Source organism: Bactrocera tryoni, chromosome 3 (genome assembly GCF_016617805.1).
Source record: "Bactrocera tryoni isolate S06 chromosome 3, CSIRO_BtryS06_freeze2, whole genome shotgun sequence".
Taxonomy (NCBI): domain Eukaryota; kingdom Metazoa; phylum Arthropoda; class Insecta; order Diptera; family Tephritidae; genus Bactrocera; species Bactrocera tryoni.
In genome coordinates this window covers 40,748,708-40,772,190 of record NC_052501.1, presented here as the reverse complement: position 1 = coordinate 40,772,190, position 23,483 = coordinate 40,748,708, and the positions used below count along the sequence as shown (strand labels likewise).

Genomic DNA, 23,483 nt, shown 5'->3' with positions numbered 1-23,483 from the left:
CTACGGCTGAGGCTACTTATTGAGATAAGCAAGGATCTATGTTTAAACTGTTGACGAGTGCCAAGCAAAAGGAAATAAGGATTTATTGATTACTTTGCGCCAAAGTTTTTATATTATAATTACTCCAATTAGTTAATTTTTAAGATTCTCGAGTATCCTCTTCAAAGCCAGAAAGTTGAGGAGACCCTATTTGTTTTTTTCCATGGAAAAATGCAGCTTAAATTGAATTCGGTACGTTTGGAAAAGGAACAAATCTGAATATTTTATAAATGCAAAAAATGATAAAAGACTTTGGGATCATCGACTACAGAAAGAAGATTTTTTGAAGCATCAAACTAATATTATTCTCTAATATATTACTATCTTCTTCTTCTTCTTAATTGGCGTAGACACCGCTTTCGCGATTATAGCCGAGTTAACAACAGCGCGCCAGTCGTTTCTTCTTTTCGCTACGTGGCGCCAGTTGGATATTCCAAGCGAAGCCAGGTCCAAGGCTGTGTTTTCTTTTTCATTGGGGGTGTTTCGCCTTCTCACATTAGCTCGCCTTCGAACGGATGTTCTTAGGCTACCCAGAGGATACTTGGTCAAAAACCGGAAGTCGTGAGCTGCTTGAGCCATGTGTAAAAGAATCGTTTCTGGCCACTCCAAAGTGAATGGCGATCAGAGAACTTTCCTCACTTGCGTGAACTTCTACACATGACTTCATCCTCCAATATATTACTATAATGGAAAATAATTAGGGCTACCATGTTGAAGAGTTCATAAATATAAGCTCTATCGAATGCCTAATTAAGTGCATAACTCTCCCTGCATTCGGTGACTTTGAGAGTCTGCTAAAATATGCGCGAATGTTGGTGTATCTTACTTTTGCCAACATTAGAATGTGAAAAAAGTGTAGGTCTAGACAAATATTTTGATTCGTGATACTGCTTTACAGATACACTCAATAAACGTTTCCAACTTGTCACTCGGGTATATGAAACAGTAATAACAGAGTTAGCAAGTATAATTAAATGCAGGAGAGTTTACGTACATTTTGTTAATATGGTATAACTGATTTCTCATGCTTCTTCCGAATCCTTTTGATATAGAAATTCCTGGCATTTTGAGTGGTTCAAATGACAAATAATTAATTTTTCTGATGATAAGTCATGTGCGCTGTTGAAAACCAATGGTTTTTAAAATATGGTAATCTAGGTCCCCATATCGTCTGTCTATCCACGAATGGATGTCCGATGGGCGCAGCGCCCTTTGGATGAGGAATTCCACCGCTGCTGCCACATTCTAGTGTTCTTGTTTCTCCGCTGTGTCCTTCCCGATACTGTTTTAGGCGTTAATAACTAATATAATCGCTCGAGTTCATCTCCCTGGTTGTCAATGGGCGGCATGCAGGCTAATACTTCAGCAGCCTCGGTTGATATAGTTCGGAAATCACTATTACCCAAATTGCAGAAAGCCTATGCACTGCAATAAATTGTTTAACATACGCTTTTATATCCATTGCCTGTATCCATACTGGTGCCGCATACAGTATTACGGAACTCATTGCTTTCGCTATTAAAAATCGCCGGCTGGAACGCACACAGCCTCTATTGGCCATCATTCTCGATAGGGCTTTATAATTGTTGTTTGCCTTCGCGGAAGAATACTCCAGCTGTTCTTTAAATTTTAATTTGGAATGCAATATTACTCCCAGATACTTCAGTTGTGGCTGCGAAGTAATCTCGCACTCCCTTATGGTGAGCTCTATTCGTTTTCTATCTTCCTAGTGCTTATGAGTAAAACTTCTGTTTTTTCCTCCTAAAGTTTCAGACTCACAGAAGAGAACCATTGGCGTAGGCTATTTAAGCACTCATTACATTTATTTTTCAGGTCGGCTAATTGTTTGGCCACTGCTACCACCATGAGATCATCCGCATAAGCTACTAGTTTCACGTCTGCTGGTTGTTGACTTCTTAGCATCCCGTCATACATAAGGCCTGTTGGCCTAAAACTGACCCTTGGGGTACTCCAGTCGAGATAGAGTCGCTCTTTGTGCCTTCGTCCTCATCAAAAATCAGCTTTCTGTTTTCAAAATAACTCATTATTAAGTTTATGAGGTATTCAGGGGCCCGTATTTCATCCAGGGCTTTGTTTATGTCTCCCATTTTGCCGAGTTGAATGCATTCTTGACATCCAGGGTAATCAGCGCGCAGTACTTTTTTGTGCCACCTTTCCATCTTTTGCCACTTATTGCACATCTCGCAGTATCAACGACTTCTCGTAGTGCGTCAATAGTGGATCTCTGTCTTATAAAGCCGTATTGTCTCTCTGATAATCTGCCGGCTTTCTGTATCGCTAACTCCAAGCGAATTCGTATTATATTTTCGTATACTTTACCTATTGTGTCGAGCATACACAAAAGTCGGTACGATGAAGGTTCTTCAAGTGGTTCCTTTGGTTTTGGGCGCAGAACCAAACGCTGTACTTTCCAAGAGTCGGGGAATACCTCTTCCTTTATACAAGCGTTGTACATTTTAGCGAATACTCGAGGTTTTGAGCTTATGGCTTCCTTCAGAGCTTTGTTTAGTATGCCATTGCAGATGTGGACGAATATACATATATATGTAGTTCTTCTAGGCGTCACTTGGTTTAGCGAACATTAGGGCTCCACCATCGTTCGATTTTCTGAGTACCTGAGAGGACACACATTGGAACTCTACAATAGGTGATGCAATTATTCTTGATTCTTGATTGAGCGAAATGTACATGTACTATTGACATACACATACTTTTTCTTTCCTTTGTTGACACGGAACGCATATGGGCCTTTTCATTAATCATGACAACTATTCGCACAAATCTCATATTACGTTACCAGTTGCATTTTCCGGCACACATTGTTAGAATCGGTCTAAATGACTACATATTCCTCTTAGAAGCAGCTGATGATTTTTCTAACAAGTCAGCGTGCATAATTAGCAGGAATTCGGCGGCAACGAAGTTAATGGGAAAAATATCATTTGCGATTAGCTAGTTGGCACAGAAACAAGCTTCCGTGTTGGTTGGTAAAACTCTTCCCGCCATCAGGAATACGACTGCTTCCGAACTTACTGTAAGCTTGAAATTGTCGCTGTCGCTTCACATTGGTTAAAAATCTTAAATGATTAAATGAATTAGGGGACAGCAGGAAAGAAAAAGAACAATGAATTTCATTATTAAAATTTTAGAACGGAATATGATTTTTATTAAAGAAATTGAACAACAATGTGATTTTATACTCGTGACAGACATGTAGTAACAATACCATAGTAAAGGTATCAGGTATTCTGTTTACTACGTTGAAGACACACATGGCAATGTAGTAAACCTGATTTTTAGCTGTGTTTATACAAATACCACAATGAAACATCATAGTATTGTTACCAGCAAAATACTACATTGCTCACATGTGGTATTGGTTCCATATATGGTATTGTTACTACATGTCTACCTCAGGTATAAGCGACGATTTTTAGGGAAAATTTCAAAGAAAAGAAGGTTTTATCCAAGGAATTCGAATTATTCCATTAAAATTCCGATTCAATTTTATCATTACAATCCATAAACTGCAACGCCAATAATTGAAGGCGTGTGGAATCGATCGCCCGGACAATTTCACTTCGAACTAGACATCGGGTTGTTTATATAAAAATGATCAGGATAACAAGATAAGATGAAATCCAGGTGACTGTCCGTCCATCTGTCTTTGCAAGCAGTAACTTGCGTAAAATTTAAGATATCTTGATGAAACTTCATAAGCGCATTCTCTGGAAAAAAGAAAGGCGGAGTTCGTAGATAGCTTTAATTTGCCTACTGCCATGCCCACAAAACGTCATTAATCAAAAACTTCCCTGAGCCCCATATACCTAATATAAAGATTTTAAAATTTCCGGATGACGTTATGCTGGATATATCGGACAATATTTGAGATGTGAAAAGTACAGAACATGTTTTACTCAACAACGTCAACTTTACCCCCCTTATATAACTATTACCAGGATTTTCGAATATCCGGCTGATTTTCCTACATATGATTAGGGAATTTATGTTAGGTACCTTAATGAAACCCAGGGAACATTTCTTTTAGTATGTGGCATGATAATAGTTTATAGACAAAATCGGGTGGATACTAATCCAACTCTAATAAACTACATATGTATCAAAACTGGTAGATTTTTCTTTATAAAATGCAATCATGTTTACTGTTGATAAGCTTGTGTTGTGAGGAAGCGAGTGAATCTTTGGCTTTATTAGCATAAATAAATAACTAAACAGAATTTACATAGAACGAAGATGCTAACTTTTTGATATGATGTCCTTTATAGCTGCGACTTCAACATTTATAAAAAGTAATTGGGTGAGATATGCAAACCTTTCCACAACATATCAATGTTAGTTGTATTTCAAAATATTTTAATCAATAATTTAAATAATTTTTATTGCGGATGAAAGATGTGGTCAGCTAGTAATACACTATTTATCAGCTCTTAGCAACTTTTAGATACAAATATTGTTATTTTGCAGTTTCAACACACTGTCGTCAATGTGATAGTGTTTCAAAAATACTGAAGTCTTCAAATTATTAAACCTCATTTCGCATTTAAAGCGTTTTTCCAACAGCACAGCAAATAAAGCCCGAATAAATGCAAAATATTTAACAAATATTCCAATTTTCTAAACACTTCAATTCCGTTCATTGGCTTACCTCAATGATAATCCCAACAAATATATTCAAACTCAAATAGTTTGTGACAAAAATGTTCATATTCTGTAGCGGAAATATATATGTCAAGACACATTACGAAATGAAAGTGACCGCTCCCTACGAATTGCCTTCGCAATTCAATCGTAAATATTTAAATTGTAAGTAAATGCGAGCATTAAGAATTTTTAGAGCATGCAACGCTCCATTCTCTTGCATGTACATTGATATGCATAATAAAGTGAATACATTATGGCTCATAAATAATTAATAACACTTACATATGCTTTTAGTGAATTACAATAATTTTTTTTTGGTGAACCTTTTCCCTATTTGCAGCACCGGCTGGAGGCAAACAAAAACAGCAAAATCATTTTTAAATCGCCAAAAGAAGCAAAACATTGCGTACGCGTATGGTTGGCAACATCAAAAGTCATATCGAGTTACTAAGGTAAGTACAGCAGGCAATTTATGCATTTAATGCTTTGCGCATGCGCGCTTAACCCACGGTCAGCCATTTGAGCAGCTGATTGCTATGCATAAATGGTCCCTATTTCTGAGGCAATTGACCGACTCTTTGTCGAATTGCCATCATTTACATACGCATACAACACTTTGCGTGGATGTGTGTGTGTGTGTCTGGCAATTTAATTTAATGGTTGCATATTTTAAATTTGCACGGACATGAGCAAATGCAGAGCGTGTTGGTCAAGCGCAAGTGTGTGTGAATGTGCGCATTTAAATGTATTTTGGTGTAAAGTACAATTGTATATGTATGCGTGTGTGCGCGTGTGCGTGAACATATGTTTTCGCATGTAAACGCACGCATAAGTGTTGGTGAGCTTGAAGTGGTGTCCGCACAATCCTTTAGCATTTCATCTCATTTGGCCATTTTAATGGCAAACATATGATAATGAAATGGCCAGTCATGCCATTCAGCAATAACACATCCACAAACATATGTACCGTTATGTGTTGCTTAAGCGCCCATCACTATGAATGAAAATTAACAGGGCTGTGTGCTTAAGTGTGCGTGTTCGAGAGATTGTGAGTGTGTGCGTGGATGGGAATGGCAAATGAATTACTGCTCGAGTGGCTTGAGTGCACAACAACAACAACAAATAATGTGAGAAGAAGAATGCTTGGAAATTCATATGAAAGACAAATGAAGCCACAGGCCAAGCAGAGCGTCGCACGACAATGTGACACAAACACACATATGATATCATCAATGTGCTCGAATATACGAGTGCCACATTCTATTCTATGCCTCACACACATACATACATACAAATGTCACGCAATTTCTTGCTTTATTTCCTTGCCTTCATTGTGGCAATTATTTTGCTTTTCTTTGCCATTTCAATGGCAGGCATTAAATAATATTAAATTTCATAGCCTTTAACATCCTGCCATGTACACACACACATGTACGCATCCACGCGGCCATAGTAAACTATATGCTTGCCCACTTACACATACAAAGGCATTACACCTCACGCACACACACACACAAATCCTTTCTCATATACTCTCTACTATCCGCTTGTGCGTCCTTTATTAATACCCGCTTTGTTGGCCGCACCCATACGCCTGCACCTCGCCGCACCTCGCCGCAGCTGCTCTCATTTGCTGACCATTTTTCCATTCATTTCAACTGAATCGCAATAAATGATGCAAACAATGCGAAAATATGAACTCGAAATGCGCAAAAATTGCAGCTGCAAGTGCACTCACACAAGCTGGGCGTTGACCACACCAACATACACGCACGCACACTTACATGTACATGTGTATATAAGCCGTTTCCTTGCTTTACTCCAAGGAGCTGCTGCAAGCGAACGCTTCTTGTACAAATATAGTGCTTTAAGTGAATGTCCATTGCTGCTGTCACTTGTGCCCATTTCGCACAAGTGTTCAACTTCTCTATGGAGTTAATATGAACTTGTACATTTCTTCCATGTTTATTTAATTTGCTTGCAAAAATGTCGCTCCATAAACGATATGTGCTCCATACAACAATCCATGGACAATAAATGTTGGTGAAAACGTGCCAGTGGCCTTAACGGTCATTACAGGCATATTTCGAATATTATATTCTTTAGTATGTACTAATATGGAAATGCAGAGAAAAATTTATGAAATATGTTAATGTGGGTTTCTTGATCGCACTGGATTTATGAGTTAAGACAAGTTGGTCTCAGAAGCGTGGTAAATATTATTTAAAAACAAAAGCTTAATAAATTTCAATATTATCATGTTGACGGTCAATCCATTCCGCAGTAGATATTTCTATTTTAGAACAGAAGCATTACCAAGACAAATCTGGTCTGGCCGAAAAGGCTTCGCTCAAAGATTTTTGTGGCTGACATCTCATTCAAAGGTATAAACTCTATTTGTTATTACTTTAATCTAAGGGATTACAATCTGAGAGTAGCGAACTTCTTACACAAAAAAACTAAGCAAAATAAGCTCTACTCCAATAATAGTTAATTTACAATCAATAACTTTGGAATTTTTACAACGTTATTGCCGTCAAAGATCTGAAAAGACAACTCTACTGAGTTTCAACGATATCACAGAAACAGTTCTAAGCGAAGTAGACTATTTCAAAAATGTTGCAACATTTAGTATAATCCCATGATTGATGAGATGAAATGCTAAAAACAACTTGCAGTAAACACAAACCCCTTTTTCATAGAAAACAAGCAAGACGACTCAATATCATCGTTATTTTTCACGCAGAATTCATCATTTTGTTCAAGAGATTTTATAAACTTTGCAAAAATGTTGTTGACTTTTTTAACAAAATGTTTGCGATAGTCTAAAGCGCCTAAACAGTACACAACTTTGATACTTTTTGATTTCTATTGAGAGTAAGAGAAAAATATCTGAACTTCTCTTTTTCAGAATTTTCAAAATTTATTTGGAAGTGTAAAATTTTATGTATTTGATACGTTACAGCTATTCTTATATTTGAAAACCTCCACTTGCGACCGCTGCTTTTGGTATTAGTACTACCTGCAGCGAAACGAAAACGGAATTTTAATCTGCATAACATTTCCTAGTTAAGTATGCCGGTTTTATAAATAAAGGTTGATCCATTTCGAGGTTTCCTACTTTTTTAAAGAAAAAAAACACAGAAACTTCAAATTTTAAAGGGAATGCTGATTATCATTCGAAAAAACATTCTTTGACATATATTTTTCAATGACTCCTTCGACTGGTAACTGGAATTGACTTTCCACAGTCTTCTTGTTCACTCTTAGCTACAGGTGCTTTATTTTCATCACTGTCTGCTGGATGTGGTCAATTCCATCGAATATTATTCAATAATGAATGATGGGTCACAAGATGGGTGCTGGTGTTGCAAATAGTATGCTCAGTCGATTATGTTGGCCATGAATTGAGTGAAGCACTCGAAACACATTCTTTACTGACGTAAATTTTCGTAATAAAGTTTAACAATTAGTAAGCGTTGCAAAAGTGTAAGTCTTTCCATAATAAAATGCCAACAAAACTGAACTAAAATAACATGACAGCTTGGCACGACTCACACGTGATCTGTCAAAAGAAGGCTATTGAAAAAAGTACCTCTACTTGGATCATCAGTTATATTTCATTATTCTATCGTTTGAATCTAAAGCGCAATGGAAGCAAAAGATTTTTTGGAAATCCTATACTGACCTGGAACTTAAATTGCACAGAGTTACTCTCAATCATACAATAATAGAGTGTTTAATTGTTGTAGTTGTACTTATTTGGGTACTACTTGGCTACAAAAGAGAAAATAAATTACATTTACTTGGGACTAGAATGGAGGTCGTGGGAGTTAACGTAGAGAAGCGGTAGTCATGCGATATTTCTTTTGGGGATACTTAATTTTAGCAAATGAAATCAACTATTATCGTTCCGAAAATTTTCCGCATTAATAATAATAATTTTGGTATTGTAGATTATAATATAAGTTGAGTCAAAAATTCCGAAATTGCAACAAAGATATTCTTACTTTTATATTTTAATGGATGCCCTTTCTAAATTGCATTTGTGAATCTACGCCGAATCCTCAATATAAACTGTTACTAAAGAAATATTGCCTGGCTTTATATCAATGAAATACTAATTTTGAATGGGAAAGTAAAAAAATACTCAAATTATTGACCATTGCTTTTAAGACATTTTAATCACCTTTCTGGTAATTTGTGGATACAATGCCAATATATTACTACTATTAAATATACTACTACTATTAAATATAAGAGAAGCAAGATATTATAAAACTAACAAAATATTCCAATCGCATAATTGTTGTCAATGTACTTCAACTCAATGGTCTCTGCTAATAAATAATCTGATAATAAGCCATTTTGTGAAATTGTTCAATTGAACCGACAGGCGTGTCATGAAAATAATCAAGTTGTCAATTTATTCGAGTTGGCCTTATGTTCGAAAATGTGTTCTGACATTAAGCGCTTTTAGGCGTCATTATATTGAGGATTTGTTTGAAGCAAGAATCAAAGCCAGGGAATTACCTTAAGATATAAAACGTCAACCAGAGGATCGGAATCCGAGCAGTTATATGGATAGTTAAACTTGCCTAACTTGATCACAATAATCTTCGAGTAATGGAAGGAAATAACTTTATAAGCCGACTCCAAGTAATTAACATCTTACTGTACGAGTTGATCAAATATTTTGCCTCTCATGACAAATATATACCTTTTAATTTTCTACAGATACACAATACTTTACGCTATCTTCTACTTAAGTAAAGCATTAGGATTTATTGGTATCACTACTTCCGACGACGGATTGGGATATGTAAGTATAAAATGAGGCCAAAATGTTGATGGTACAGAATTTGTTAATTAGTTCAGTTCGTTTGAAAAACACTTTCGTCGTATTTTTATATTTAAATTGCAGCTTGTGCAATAAATCATAAAAATAGCCAGAGATATATATGACGAACTTTGAACAGCATTTCAGATTAAATTGTAACATAACGCCCAAGCATAAGATGGAATTACATGAAAAGCTCTGTCATCATTATTCAAAACATAAAAGATAAAAAATAAAAGAGGAAAAAGTAGTAAAAAAAAAAGCAGTGCAACCGTTTACACACAAATAAAAGAACCGAAGTCGCCACCTACGCCCAGATCAACTGATTATATACACGAGTCACCTCACCGTTGCAACAACGAATAATAAAATAAACGAGTGGTTTGTTAGCGCAGCAGATGACAAAGTGAAACGTGTTCAAGTGATAGGTTTTCAACGTAAATGCACAGCATGTGCCACATAGATAATGCATGGTGCAACACTTTTTATGCCACTGTAAGAGGGAATGATAGCGAGATGAAAGCAAAAGGTACATAAAAGCAGCCAAGTAGCAGAGCAGATAGTGCACACAAGTGCATTTGCAAATACTTGCGACAACAACAACTACCAACCGAGTTAACTTGTTGACTCACTTGCCGCACGACCGACTTGCTGCGCTCAAACTGTCTGCCGTACTCATGTACCACAAACCTAACAACAACAAAGGCAAAGCCACGAAGCTTTATTTAGCGCTAAAAAGTGATTTTGGCCACTAATACCTCAACCGAGAACGCCAGCAATCACAGCAGTCGGCAGCACGTGACGTTCGCAACGAGGCGAGTGCGGCACGTGCCTTTTGTTGTCCGGAATGAGGTCAACAGCTACTATGCGCTGCAATATTAAATTGTATTGAGATTGTCTAAATATTAATTTGCAACAAATTTCTTTTGTGCTCTCATTTATTGCAGTCATATAGGTGTGTGTGTCTGTATTTGTAAATGATACCCTTCAATATTCTTCAGCTTTGTGTAAAGTACTGCAATTTGTAACGGTAACTTATCTGCGACTATTTCCTTAGATCAGCTGACGTGCTGGAAAATGTGCTTCGCTTACAAATTTTGCTTTATCTAAGATATTTATATATATATATATATGTACATATATCTTAGTAAAGATTATATTCATAGTTTTTCTTCTCCCTCATCGTCCTAAACCGCTCTGCGGACTTCGTTATACGGTATCTCGTCAGCTGAGCTGCATTGCGCAACTTCCACTTCTAATAACTGATAATTTTATACAGTTACTTATGCTGATATTATGCTTTGAGAATTACGTGCACCAAGGAGCGCTTCACTTTTAGGTAGCTATAGCCAGTGTACGGGTAACTACTGCAGTATTTGGTGGAGGGTGGCTATATTGGTGCCTTATTTACCTTGCCTTATATGTTTTCAAGCAGAGATTCAACTAAACTCTTTCAATTTATTTTGCTCTCGTCGTTTGTCTTGTGATTACATAGCAGCTTAGAGGTTTTCCAAGAACTCAGTTCTCATTTATTTATCCTTCTACTCGCAAGCTTTTAAGAAAAATATGCAAATTCAAGCGATGCAGCAGCTAAGAAAAGGCTGAGGACAGCTTGTATATTGTTTCCAAATAATTCGAAAATATTATTACACGGGTGTGCTGTCCGATGTTCCGGGAAAAAAGTGTTTCGATCGGAGACTTAAAGAGTATTTCGAAGTACCATTAAAGAGATTTAATTTCTAATATCAACAGAATGATTCAAAAATTTTGAGAACATATTTTTGAACACTTTATGGATTAAAAACTATATTTTTAATCGTGTAACCAATTTTGTTGCTTAATTAAACAGCTGAAATATATTTTCAGCAATTATTCTGAGGGAAAACAATACATTTCTTATAAAGCTGTCAGTTCCAAACGATTATATAGTATTCAATGTTATTAGTTTTCTGTAACAACAATAACAACAACAGGAAAGGGTCCAATTGAACTTTTGAAATTTCTGAGTGAGATGTAGAAGTAGATAGAAAATAAAATATTTTCAAATCTTAAAAATCGTATTACCTGGTTAAGGAAAGTGTATTTTGGTTTAAAAAAATTAGCACTTTTTCTTCAGCGTAAGTTCTTATAAGGCAACTATTGTTAAAATATTGGCACATTTAGCAGAAAAATTGAAATATTACTCAAACAGCAGCACAAGGTCAACTGAAAGGCTCTTTATATTGAATAGTTTTTTGTTCACAAATTCTCTTCATTTTGCAGAGAGCCTTAAGGAAGTTGGAGGGACATTCAGTGCTTTAAACGCTAAATTTCGGTTTATGAATTAGATCTCTTGTGGGATGACAATAAGTAAGTCAGTTAATGCAAACGAGGGTTTATCAATTTTTTTTAGAAATCTTTCAATAAAATTTATTTTTTATTTGTTCAAAGGCAAGGAGGGGATACGGAATATACGAGAAAATGATAAATATGTGGTTTTGATTACTTAATAATTTCATAATTAGCAATTTTCAGTGAACTCTTACGATGAAGGCTACTTAGTATAGAGTAAATACTATAAACGTTATGAATATTGATAATTCTATCATCTTAATGTAGATCTAATAAAAACTAGACATAATGATACTCATTCAACGCAGTACAATTGTATCTATTTTATCTAGTTATGTCCAGTTATGTTGTAGTATCACTGCCATATTTACTACCTGATCTCTCCTGACTCTCTGACTACTTTTTCGAAATTAGCTTTTATGTTTTATTACATCACATCAACAATTTTAATACAATATTATTTTAATGATTGGATTTGTTAACTTTTTCCAAGAGGATTTAACTTTTTATTAACACTTGTTTATGCTATGCAATTTTTTAATATATAAGAATACTTTCAACCCGTCACTTCCACAACTATAAACATAACTAATGATTTTTATCTGCTTTCACTTGCCTCTATCTGCCCTTTTTTCTCACTATAATAATGTTACCTTGTCCCAGCAGGTCTCTACATACCATAGGTGTGAACAAAACCGGAACGTTGGGGCGTATACGTAACATTTGTGTAAAATTTCACATCGCGTATAAAATCGACTTTTTCATACACTGCCATAGATTATCGAGCGAAATTAGTGTTATTTATTTCACTGCATTTACATTGCACGCACATCAAGTTTTTAACTCACAACTGCTATAAATTATTCATCGCGTGCATATGGCATAACCACCTACTGCGTACATACGTACCTACGTACCTCCATGAAATTTTAACGAAGTGCAAAACGTAATAGTTATGTAAAAACAAGTAAGCAGAGCTAAGTTCGCGTAGAACAAAATATTTCAAACTATTGCAACTTGCAAGGATTAAAGTCAGGGAAGCAACTTCAGATAAATAAGGCCCATTAGTTATATGGGGTCTAAGGCGAGATTTCACCTGATTTTGTTTATTCTAAGCACAATTATAAGCCGTCATAAGAAAAACACACGCTCTTAATTTTATTAAGATAACTCACATTTTGGCCGATATATGCTGCACAAGGTCACTCAAAGTCTGAAAATCTCTATATTATGTATATGAGAGATAAGGGAAATATTGACCCGTTTCAACACATTTGTAGCACACAGTCCTACTACTATCCGGAAAGGCTTCTTTCAATTATAAATCTAAAACATTGAACAATATTTTCCGTAAGAAGGCAACTATAGGAACTGGGGTATAAGAACTCGGTATTTAAAGGCTTGAACCGGTTTTGTTTGGATTTTTGGTTTTTTTAGAGCATTGACTGTGGCATATGTGCTCAGCGGGTCAAGAAGATGTGGCTTGTTTGGCATTTGCACTATGATAACGCCCCTGCTTACGCCTCGTTGCTTCTGAGCGAATATTTGGCCAAAGCAAAGCATTAATGGTACTCCAGCCACTATATTCCCTACACCTAATTCCTGTGACTTTTTTTGCTCCCAAAATTTAAGAGACCTGTGAAAAGACTACGCTACAATTGAGGAGATAAAATCTGGAGAAGGAGCTAAAAAATATTACAAAATAATGCTATATTTTTTTAAGGGTTTTGAGAGGTGGAAAAAACGCTGGTCGAAGTGCAATGCATCAGGAGATGATTATTTTTAATATTTTAACAAACACTTTCATACGTCATACAATATTTGCGATAGTCTCTGAATAAGCTACATACTTATTAGTGCCTTTGTCGAAGAGAGGCAGAGAATTTTATTTGAACTAAAAATCCAATTGACGTATTTATAAAAATAAGATAATAATATAAATATGGTACATCACACTTTGAGTTACGTATACGCCACGTGCATGTATAATTGGATATATTCTATATTGAATTGTTTATATGATACCTCCTCTGAAGCAAACACTAAACTAAATCAATATACATGACGCATCTAATAATGCAGGCGAAGACACGTATTTCTTTAACATGGCCGCTGCCAACTTGTATTAATTCAATTTCATAGGGGAAATAAGTAAGTAAATATGAGACCACACATCTCTCTCGATTAGTGCTCAAATAAAGCAAGTTATTTCAAATATAGTACTTTCTCATATTCTCAAACACTATTGCACACTTGCATATACATATATATACATATGTATACATATTTTAAGTGATTTTTCTCTGCGTGCAGTCGAATCCAAATCCATCAAAACCATTAAACTATCATAACATAACAGCGAACAAGGCAAAATAACACAGTAAATAGACAGAGCTTCTGAAATAATGTGTACTAATTTTTGTTTGCTTTGAAAATGAAAATACTATTTTATAAATAGCAATTGTTATCATTTATCTTTCAATATGTGAGCTAACGACAGTTACGTCAACAGTTGATGCTTGTCTTGATCACGTAGACCAACGAAACATATAAAATCATGACAGCATTTCTAACTTATGCACAGTTGTGCTCATATATGTATGCACCAATTAATAACAATAGTATAATATTTTCACTTTGAGTAACATTTCTATGACACACCCTGTGAATTATCATTTATAATTGCGTTCTAAATATGATAGAGTTGCTATTTTTAAATACAGTGAAGGTTAATTGGTATTATATATAGTAGTGTAGTAGTTTTATATATAGTAGTGATAGCTAAAAGCTTTTACATAACCCTTGACTATGGTTATTCATAGCAAAGTGCGTAAAAGTATGATGGCTATATTCTCGAAGTTATGATGGTTATTTGTAGCCAAGTGGTGCTGAAAGAATAGAAAACTTCCTTTTTATCATTAAATTCTATTCCAACAAGTAAGGAAGGGCTAAGTTTGGGTGTCACCAAACATTTTATACTCTCGCATGATAAAGTGATAATCGAGATTTCATTATACGTTATTTATATATTTTTCAAATACCGTATTTTTGTAAAGTTTTATTCCGCTATCATCATTGGTTCCTAATGTATATATTATACAGAGAAGGCATCAGATGGAATTCGAAATAGCGTTATATTGGAAGAAGGCGTGGTTGTGAACCGATTTCACCCATATTTCGTACGTGTCATCAGGGTGTTGAGAAAATATTATATACCGAATTTCATTGAAATCGGTCTAGTAGTTCCTGAGATATGGTTTTTGGTCCATAAGTAGGCGAGGCCACGCCCATTTTCAATTTTTTAAAAAAGCCTGGGTGCAGCTTTCTCCTGTCATTTCTTCCGTAAAATTTAGTGTTTCTGACGTTTTTTGTTAGTCGGTTAAGGGACTTTTAGTGATTTTCAACATAACCTTTGTATAAGAGGTGGGCGTGGTTATTATCCGATTTCTTCCATTTTTGAACTGTATATAGAAATGCCTAAAGAAAACGACTCTGTAGAGTTTGGTTGACATAGCTATAGTAGTTTCCGAGATATTTACAAAAAACTTAGTAGGGGGCGGGGTCACGCCCACTTTTCCAAAAAAACTGCATCCAAATATGCCCCTCCCTAATGCGATCCTTTGTGCCAAATTTCACTTTTATCTTTATTTATGGCTTAGTTATGACACTTTATAGGTTTTCGGTTTCCGCCATTTTGTGGGCGTGGCAGTTTGCCCATCTTCGAACTTTACCTTCTTATGGAGCCAAGGAATACGTGTACCAAGTTTCATCATGATATCTCAATTTTTACTCAAGTTACAGCTTGCACGGACGGACGGACGGACAGACGGACGGACGGACAGACAGACATCCGGATTTCGACTCTACTCGTCACCCTGATCACTTTGGTATATATAACCCTATATCTGACTCTTTTAGTTTTAGGACTTACAAACAACCGTTATGTGAACAAAACTATAATACTCTCCTTAGCAACATTGTTGCGAGAGTATAAAAATAGCAAGTGGAAGTGTTCATGATAAAGCCAAAACAATTAAACAACGGTGGCATGACATTAAACAGTTTTTTTTTTATATAGTGTTAAGAATTTAGAATATTAATATGGAAGCGATTTGTCATCACGAGGCTCCATTAGCATTTTTTGGCGAATTTTTATATTCGAATTGCGTTGAACGCTTTGTGGACCAACTAGTCCATTTTTTGATGTTGGTGTCATATTAATTAACATTAAACATCAATATGTCAGTGTGCTAGTTCGATAATAATAATAAAAATATTATTGTTGAGGAAACGTATGAAGCTAAAACAAAAGATGTTTGTACTATTTATCAATATGCCTACGAGACGTCTTATTATTGACCGACTTATACATAGTGCACACCTTATATTAGATAGAGCTATAGAAAATAATTGAGGTGTTGCACTGCTATCAAAGGTTTCTTGGTGATCCTTGTCCACGTAGATGGATCCAAGGGCCTGCTTCTACAAATTGCTTGACATTCAAGAACCAGGTGTTTTGATTTTTACGGTTCCAAGTTGAAAAACCGGAAGTCGTAAGCTCCCAATAGTAGCCTTTCATAGTATGTTAAGCTACCTGTTTGATAAGATGCAGCGGTACGAGCTCCAGCATGATTTCAAGTGCTGCGTTTGGGAAAGTGCATATTGCTTCTGAAGCGCAGACGCAAGAGAGTCTTTGCCGCTTCGATAATTGAAGGCCTACAGAAGAATGAGTTGCCTTCGATGCTCAAGCAACTGCTCATTAGCGACAATAGACCTTACGATCATGGTATACAGACACTTGATGATAGCTGACTTGCAGCCCCAGGCTCTGCCGGCTAGGCAACTCAAGAAGCTCATACTACTAAACTCTATAGTAAGACAAAATTCCACCCTGTAGGCAGCCCTTCGTAGTACCAATGCGGATCCTACTCACCCCCACAGTGGTTTCAGCAATCATAGTACGGAGTACAGCCTCTAATCATTCATTTTCTCTAGTGCCTTGATGATGCTTGCTTGGGACGCATTATCAAAAGCACCTTCGATGTCAAGAAAGGTGTAACCTCGCCGTTTTCCAGCGATTTTTGGAGTTCAGTCGTAAGTTGGTAAAGAGCAGTTTAAGAGGATCTACCTTCTCTGTACTCATGCTAACTGGCGCGTAGTGGTGCGGCTTTTTGCGCCCTCGATCTTACGTAGTTGTCTACAATTTTGTCCATTCTTTCTAGCATAGAGGAAGTAATTGGCCAGAACGACTTGGCCCCATATTGGGGATGAAGATTACCATTGCTATTCCCCACAGTTACCATATAAACAACCAGAGGCTTGAAAATCATTGGCTATAAGGAAGATTCGAAAAAAGCAAAACAATTTTTATTTTCAGTATTGAAAGGTTTGACCTGTCAGTTGTATTGGAGTCCGAACAGAGTCTGAGTCTCACCAAAACAGGTCAAGTGGTAATACGAAGATTACCCTCGTTATTCTCCACAGTTATCATATAGTCAGCAATAGGCTTGAAATGATTGGCTGTACGGTAGATTATACAAAATTCAAAACATTTGTTGTATCTTTTATTGAAAGATTAATCTGTAAGTGGTATGGACGTCTGAATGGACTGTGGGTCAATTGCATCGCGAGCATGCCAAGAATCTGATTATGCTCAAAGTCCATTGTGGACACCCATGGGACAAAAAGAATAATGGTTACGATTATACTAATATGAGCAAAAATAGTTAGACTTTGTATTGTTTCAGAAATGATAACGCTGTTTTTCGGAAAGATTGACTGGTTTTGCAACCAATTGTGTTTTCACATTTCTTAGGCTCAAATGATCTTTCAAATTGGTTTTCACTGATCCTTCCGACATTCCAACGATACTAATATGATCTCTGACTATTAATCGTCCATTCTTAAGGACCAGTTCCTTCATTTTAGTGAGGTCTTGCTCATCAATTGATATAGACAGCTGTCCTAGACGTTGTTCGTCGTCATCGCGTTCTCTAACCCCTTTGAATAATTTAGCTCGCGGCAAAAAGATTATCACCAAGAGCCTTTTCCAACATTCTGAACGTTTCGGCATCAGAAATTTGATTCCGGCCACAAAATTTAATGGAACTTCTTTGTTGAATAATATAAACATATTAAAATAGTATTTCGACGAATGGATTTTGGCGCGATATATAAGCTAAAACGTCTTACTATATTTTCGGTTAGAAGGAATTATTTGCTTAATAGATCGACGCTAAGATTTTGTGAAAAGTATTGCTGATAAAATAACCACAACTTGACAGTTTCTAACAACACAGTTTTGTCCAATGATGGCTAGTAATTGGATTAGACTTCAAAAAGACCCAATGGCGTTACAAAAAAGTTCCTACGACTTTGTTGCTTATTCCAAGTGATATTATTTCAAATGGATCTGGTTTCCACTGAGACAAAAACTCTCAACTTGTTGCCTAGTGTAATTTGAATTTTCGCTTTGAAAAATACACTTTCTTAGACAGGCACAAGCCTGCAAATGAAAGTGCGGCGAACTTTGCCGCTTTAAAGTATGCACCTTTCTTCATTCTTCATTATAAAGCATTTAAATGCGAGCTGTTAAAAGCGTGAAAAGGGTTTGCATTAATGAGTTGCACGCGAAAGTTGTTTTCATCCGCCAACTTGCCTGTAATTTGAAAATGTGTCTGCGTGCTCAATTTAGACGTGGAATAAGAGCTCGCAAGCGATTTTCTCAAGCAATGAAGGCATTAAGTGCTGCTCCTAGAAAATGGTGCACCTTTTGGCGTTTCTACAATTTCGTTTTAAACATTTCCATGCTTTTCATGGTTTCTTTTCTTCATTTGTACCAGCTATAAACAACGAACGCGTACGAAAAATTAAAATTCGAGACGGTTTTGTAAGCTGCCTACAAATGCTCCTTGATGCTGCGACGCTGCTATAGCGACCGTCCACCCCTTTGGTATTGCGCGACATGTATATTTGTATGTGTTTGTGTGTGTGTTCGGAATAATGAAACACTTGCTTTGTGTTGGCCCGTCGCTTTGACATTTAACTTTTGCCACTTGAAATGTGAATAAGGAGCAAACGACAAGTGTTGGCTGATTTTTTGTAGCTAGCAAGCAAAATGAAAACAACAACAATAACCGAAATTATAATAATGAAAAGTACACTGAGATATTTTAGGAATAAATGCAGGGGTGCGGAGGAATGCACACATACACAAATACATATGTACATATACAATCTGCTGCCTTTTTGTTGAGCTTGCTTCTAAAATTTTCATATACATATGTATATTTATACTATATGTATGTATATATACGAGTACATGTGAGTGCATACGTTTTGTTGGTCTCTTAACAGCAATTAACTGAAGAAAATAATTGTTTGTCGACAACAGCGACGCCACTCTTTGCACTCTTTGCCCCGACTGGCGCTGACTGCTAATTCCTTTTGCCTCAACAGCAGCAGTGCAATATTGTTGATAGCCAACAGCAATTTGCAGCTATGCAATTATTATTCCTCCGCGAAACATGTCGCTTGTTTTTGAGTGCACATAATAGCAGCGACGGCCCTTAACCGGCCATAAAAGGCAAACAAAATAGAATTTTTAAAAGTGCTTAAGTAAAGATACATGTTATTGCTGCTTACTAAGCTGCTGCTGATTTTTTCGAACAAAATAAACGGAGATTCAGCGAGTATACGGCGGTCAGCGGCTCTTAATTTCAAATACAAATGCAGTGACCGTTATGTTGAGCATACAAAAATTACAATAAACACAACTACACATACAAATATGTACACATCTTTTATATTTATATATGTACATATGTATACTATATGTCCCATTCAATGTGGAGCCGCGCAAATGTCATTAGAAGTCGAAGGCGTTATGTCGGAGAGGGAGCTTGAGCACAAAAGCTGATTGGCAAGCTAAAAGTGCTGGTCATCGCAGCGCTCGATTGCGCACTTGAGACGGAAGCCAAATTGTTATTTGCTGCCGAATGACTTGCAACATATGTGTGTACACAAATAATAAATGAAATGAGGAACGAAGATAAGCCAAGTGTATACAAAAGTAATGACGGCATACGCTTTCGGCTTACCAACACCAGGGAAATTAGGTTGAAATGAGTGCAGCGAATAAAGGACAAGCAAAATGAGCGAAGTGATAGGGAATCGTAAGCTCATTAGCAAATAATGGGGGTCAGATATTTTCTTTCTTTAGAAAAAAAAAGCAAAAATTCGAGATTTGACTTCTTGACTCAAAAGTGGATGGTTAAAATAAGTTTATCACAAAACTAGCAAACTAAGAAGAAAAGAAGCTGCTATTGGCTTGTTGTTTTCAAAATAACTCTTTAGTTGAAAACCGAATTCTTTCTTTAATCCAATATTTTTTAAAGACCTTATCAGAAGTGTAGTAGGTATTGGCACTTGAGTGACCTTAGGAACATGAACGGAACACTAACTAGTCACTGTCTGAAGACGGCACACGCCCGCAGATTGGGACCGACAGATCGAAAAAAAAACAAACAATCGCAAGAATAAGGCACCAGGGAATGAATGGAGCATCTCTTGCGCCCTTGTCTTGTATTGACAAGACTACGCTGTAAGCATCTGGGGTTCACACGGTATGATGCACTGGAGGAGGTATCGATAGTGAGGTCGCAGAGTTTGTTAAAATTCGTGTCAAGTGCTGGCATCCTAAAGGATGACTACTTCTCTTGGACCAAGGAACTGAACTCCATCTGGTATCGCAAAGAACCAAAACTGGTCTATGCGTGGCTTATTGGCTTACCTGTTTAATTTAACCTAACCTATGGGTGTAGTTCATTGGTAGACTAGGTAGTTATGTGAATCGAGGCGGAAACTACAATCCATACTGTTTCTGATGCCTAAACTCTTGATAATGTATAATTTAGTTGTTACCAAAATTCTTCACCGTGAACAAGTGTGGACAAAGCGCTTAGAGTTTATCATAAGCATAGTAAAATGATTTATTTCGATTCGAGCTAGTTCGCGTAGATGACGGAAGGTAGGTAACTCAAAGTATTCCATCATTAGTTTCAATTAGAGTACATAAGTAGTCCTCAAATGCACATATAATCTGATTTTGACGTATAATCAGCCCAGCCTATGTGATGACCACCTATCTGCGAACAATCAACTATAGACAAAGTGTGTTCTTTAGTGAAATTATTGCATAAAGCTTAACAGAATGGTCAAAACTAGTCTGACGGGAAAGTTGCAACACTTACTCTATGGTTTAGTTTCGAAAATGGGACCTTTCTTTGCTTTAAAGATTCTTCTTGCAAGTTCCTGTTGAAGCTTCTTGCGGTTATTTACCATTCTTGAGGTCTACAATAGAAATATATCAGGCCTATGGATATCTAATTTTTATTTTAGCAAAGATAGTTAATGTTCTTAGCTTATTATCGCTTTATCGGCATAAGCTAACATACAAAGCTACTCTACTATAGGCCAAAATACGAGGCAAAGAAACAAATATAGACGAAAGTAGGTATAGAGCATTATATTCGAACGGAAAGACCTATCAAAACGGTTTCAATTTCCGTGCCGTAAAAATTACTGTCTCTTTTTCCCCACACACCACTCATCACCATTGCGTTAAACACGAAAAATAAATTATATTCGTATACATTTATTATTTATTTTCCTATTATCTTATATCTAATTCAATTGAGGTCGCTGTTTGTATTTCTTTCGCGCTACAATGAAGTTTGCTTTATCTGATGTTGACTTCGATTTATATTGGTTATGTTGTTTTTGAGTCAATATTATGCCAAATGTGTTCACTAATAAAAGCTAAAGGTGCTGCCCTCTCAGCTATCCATGTTTTACCTTTCAAACCAGAGTAGTTCTCGTATGCTAAGGTCGAGCGAAAGTCATGTAGTTCCGCATATGCTCAATACACGAAAGCTACATATACAGTACATATGTTTATACACTAATGCAAAAACATACATACTATATTTTTAATCCTTCTCTCTCCACTTTTCACGCTCCTGAGTGCTCCTTTCATGTTTACTCTCCCGCGGCTCTGTGGGTTAAACCAACATTTGTGTTCATCTATCAGCGTTTGGAGTTTAGCTCCGCTTTGTTTTGATACCCCGCGGCATTAGTTGTGAAGTTGTTGTGCACTCAGCTGGTTGCTTCAGCGAATTAAACACCTCGGGCTAAACTTATTTTGTACGTATATTTTCCTTGTTTAGTTTTTAATCAACTTTCAACTTTGAGTTAAATGACCTTAACAGGGTACGCATTTGCTTTGTGCTGTTTTAAAATGAGGTAGGAGGTTACGTTTCATAAATGGAGGATTATGGATTCAAAAATATAAAAATGTTAAGCAAATTTATGATTCTCGATCGAAAATTCTTATAATTTACTTATTTAGTATTTATAACTAGCTAGAGGAGGCATTTCTTTTGTATTTTTGTTTTGCCGCAGATTAAGAGATACAGCTTTTTAGTACATTTAGTATAAGGAACATAACAATTGTTTCACATTGCGATAACATTTATACAATAAATATTTAATAATATGTGTGTTATAAACTAACCGAAAATAGTCGGTGATTACTAATCCGCAATGTTTTAAGTAATTGTTGTGTTGTTTTTGAAAATTTCTAATGCAATTGACCACTTTCAATCATATCCAATTTTTTCCACACTTGATTCATCATTTGAAAAAATTTTACTTCGAATATTCTTGCTGATTATTGAATCGTTGAAAATAATGCAATTGCCGTATGTTTTTCATTGCTTTTGCTTTATTCAGGCGCTTTTGGAATTTCTTTTTATGAGCATTATGATCCACTTGAGAGCAGAAACTGAAATCAATTATCTGTACAAAAAATTCAATATCTTAGGAATGGCATGAATGAACAATTTTTTTTTTGCAGATTATTAATGGTGAACGTTGTCGCATTTTGTCACATACTTTTTAATTTTTTTAACGTGAAAAACACATGAAAATTTTAAAATGTTTAACAAACAAGAAAAAACGTTAACATCGGCTGCACTGAAGCTAATATACCCTTCACAGGTACATTTCTTTTAGTAACTATGTGTACTAGAGTGTTTTAAAAACATTTTTTTTTTTCGTTTGGTACTCGGAAATATAGGCTTTCTTAGAGGTGTCTAGGAACCTATTTTTCAGAGTACCAAACAAAACGAAAATTTTTTTTGATCCACCTCAATATGCATTGATGTTTGACGATGAATATCTCGTAAACGCTTAACTTAATCGAAAAATCATTTGAGATTTCCAGAATTTTATAGAGCAGCAAGCCATTCCACACAAAACTATAAGTTTGTATGACAGCTATATACATATAGTGAGTTGATCTGAACAATTTTTTTCCGATATTACTTTATTTCCATGAACAATAACTCATACCAACTTTTGTGAAGATACATTGTCAAATGTGAAAGCTTTCCTTACAATAACTTGATTCCGATCGTTCAGTTTATATGGCAGCTATATTTTATAGTGGTCCGATATCGCCAGTTCCAATAAATGAGCAGCTTCTTGGAGAGAAAATGACGTTTGCAAAATTTCAAAACGATATCTTAAA

General features: G+C 36.0%; 1 protein-coding gene across 3 annotated transcripts in view; it reads left to right on the top strand.

Moving 5' to 3' along the window:
• The first annotated feature begins 5,065 nt into the window (after positions 1-5,065).
• Positions 5,066-23,483, top strand: part of LOC120770831 (zwei Ig domain protein zig-8) — a 151,174-nt gene continuing 132,756 nt past the window's right edge. For all 3 annotated transcript variants that reach the window (XM_040098422.1, XM_040098421.1, XM_040098420.1), the window contains exon 1: positions 5,066-5,174. The gene's annotated coding sequence lies outside the window, so the exon portion shown is untranslated. The remainder of the gene's footprint in view (positions 5,175-23,483) is intronic.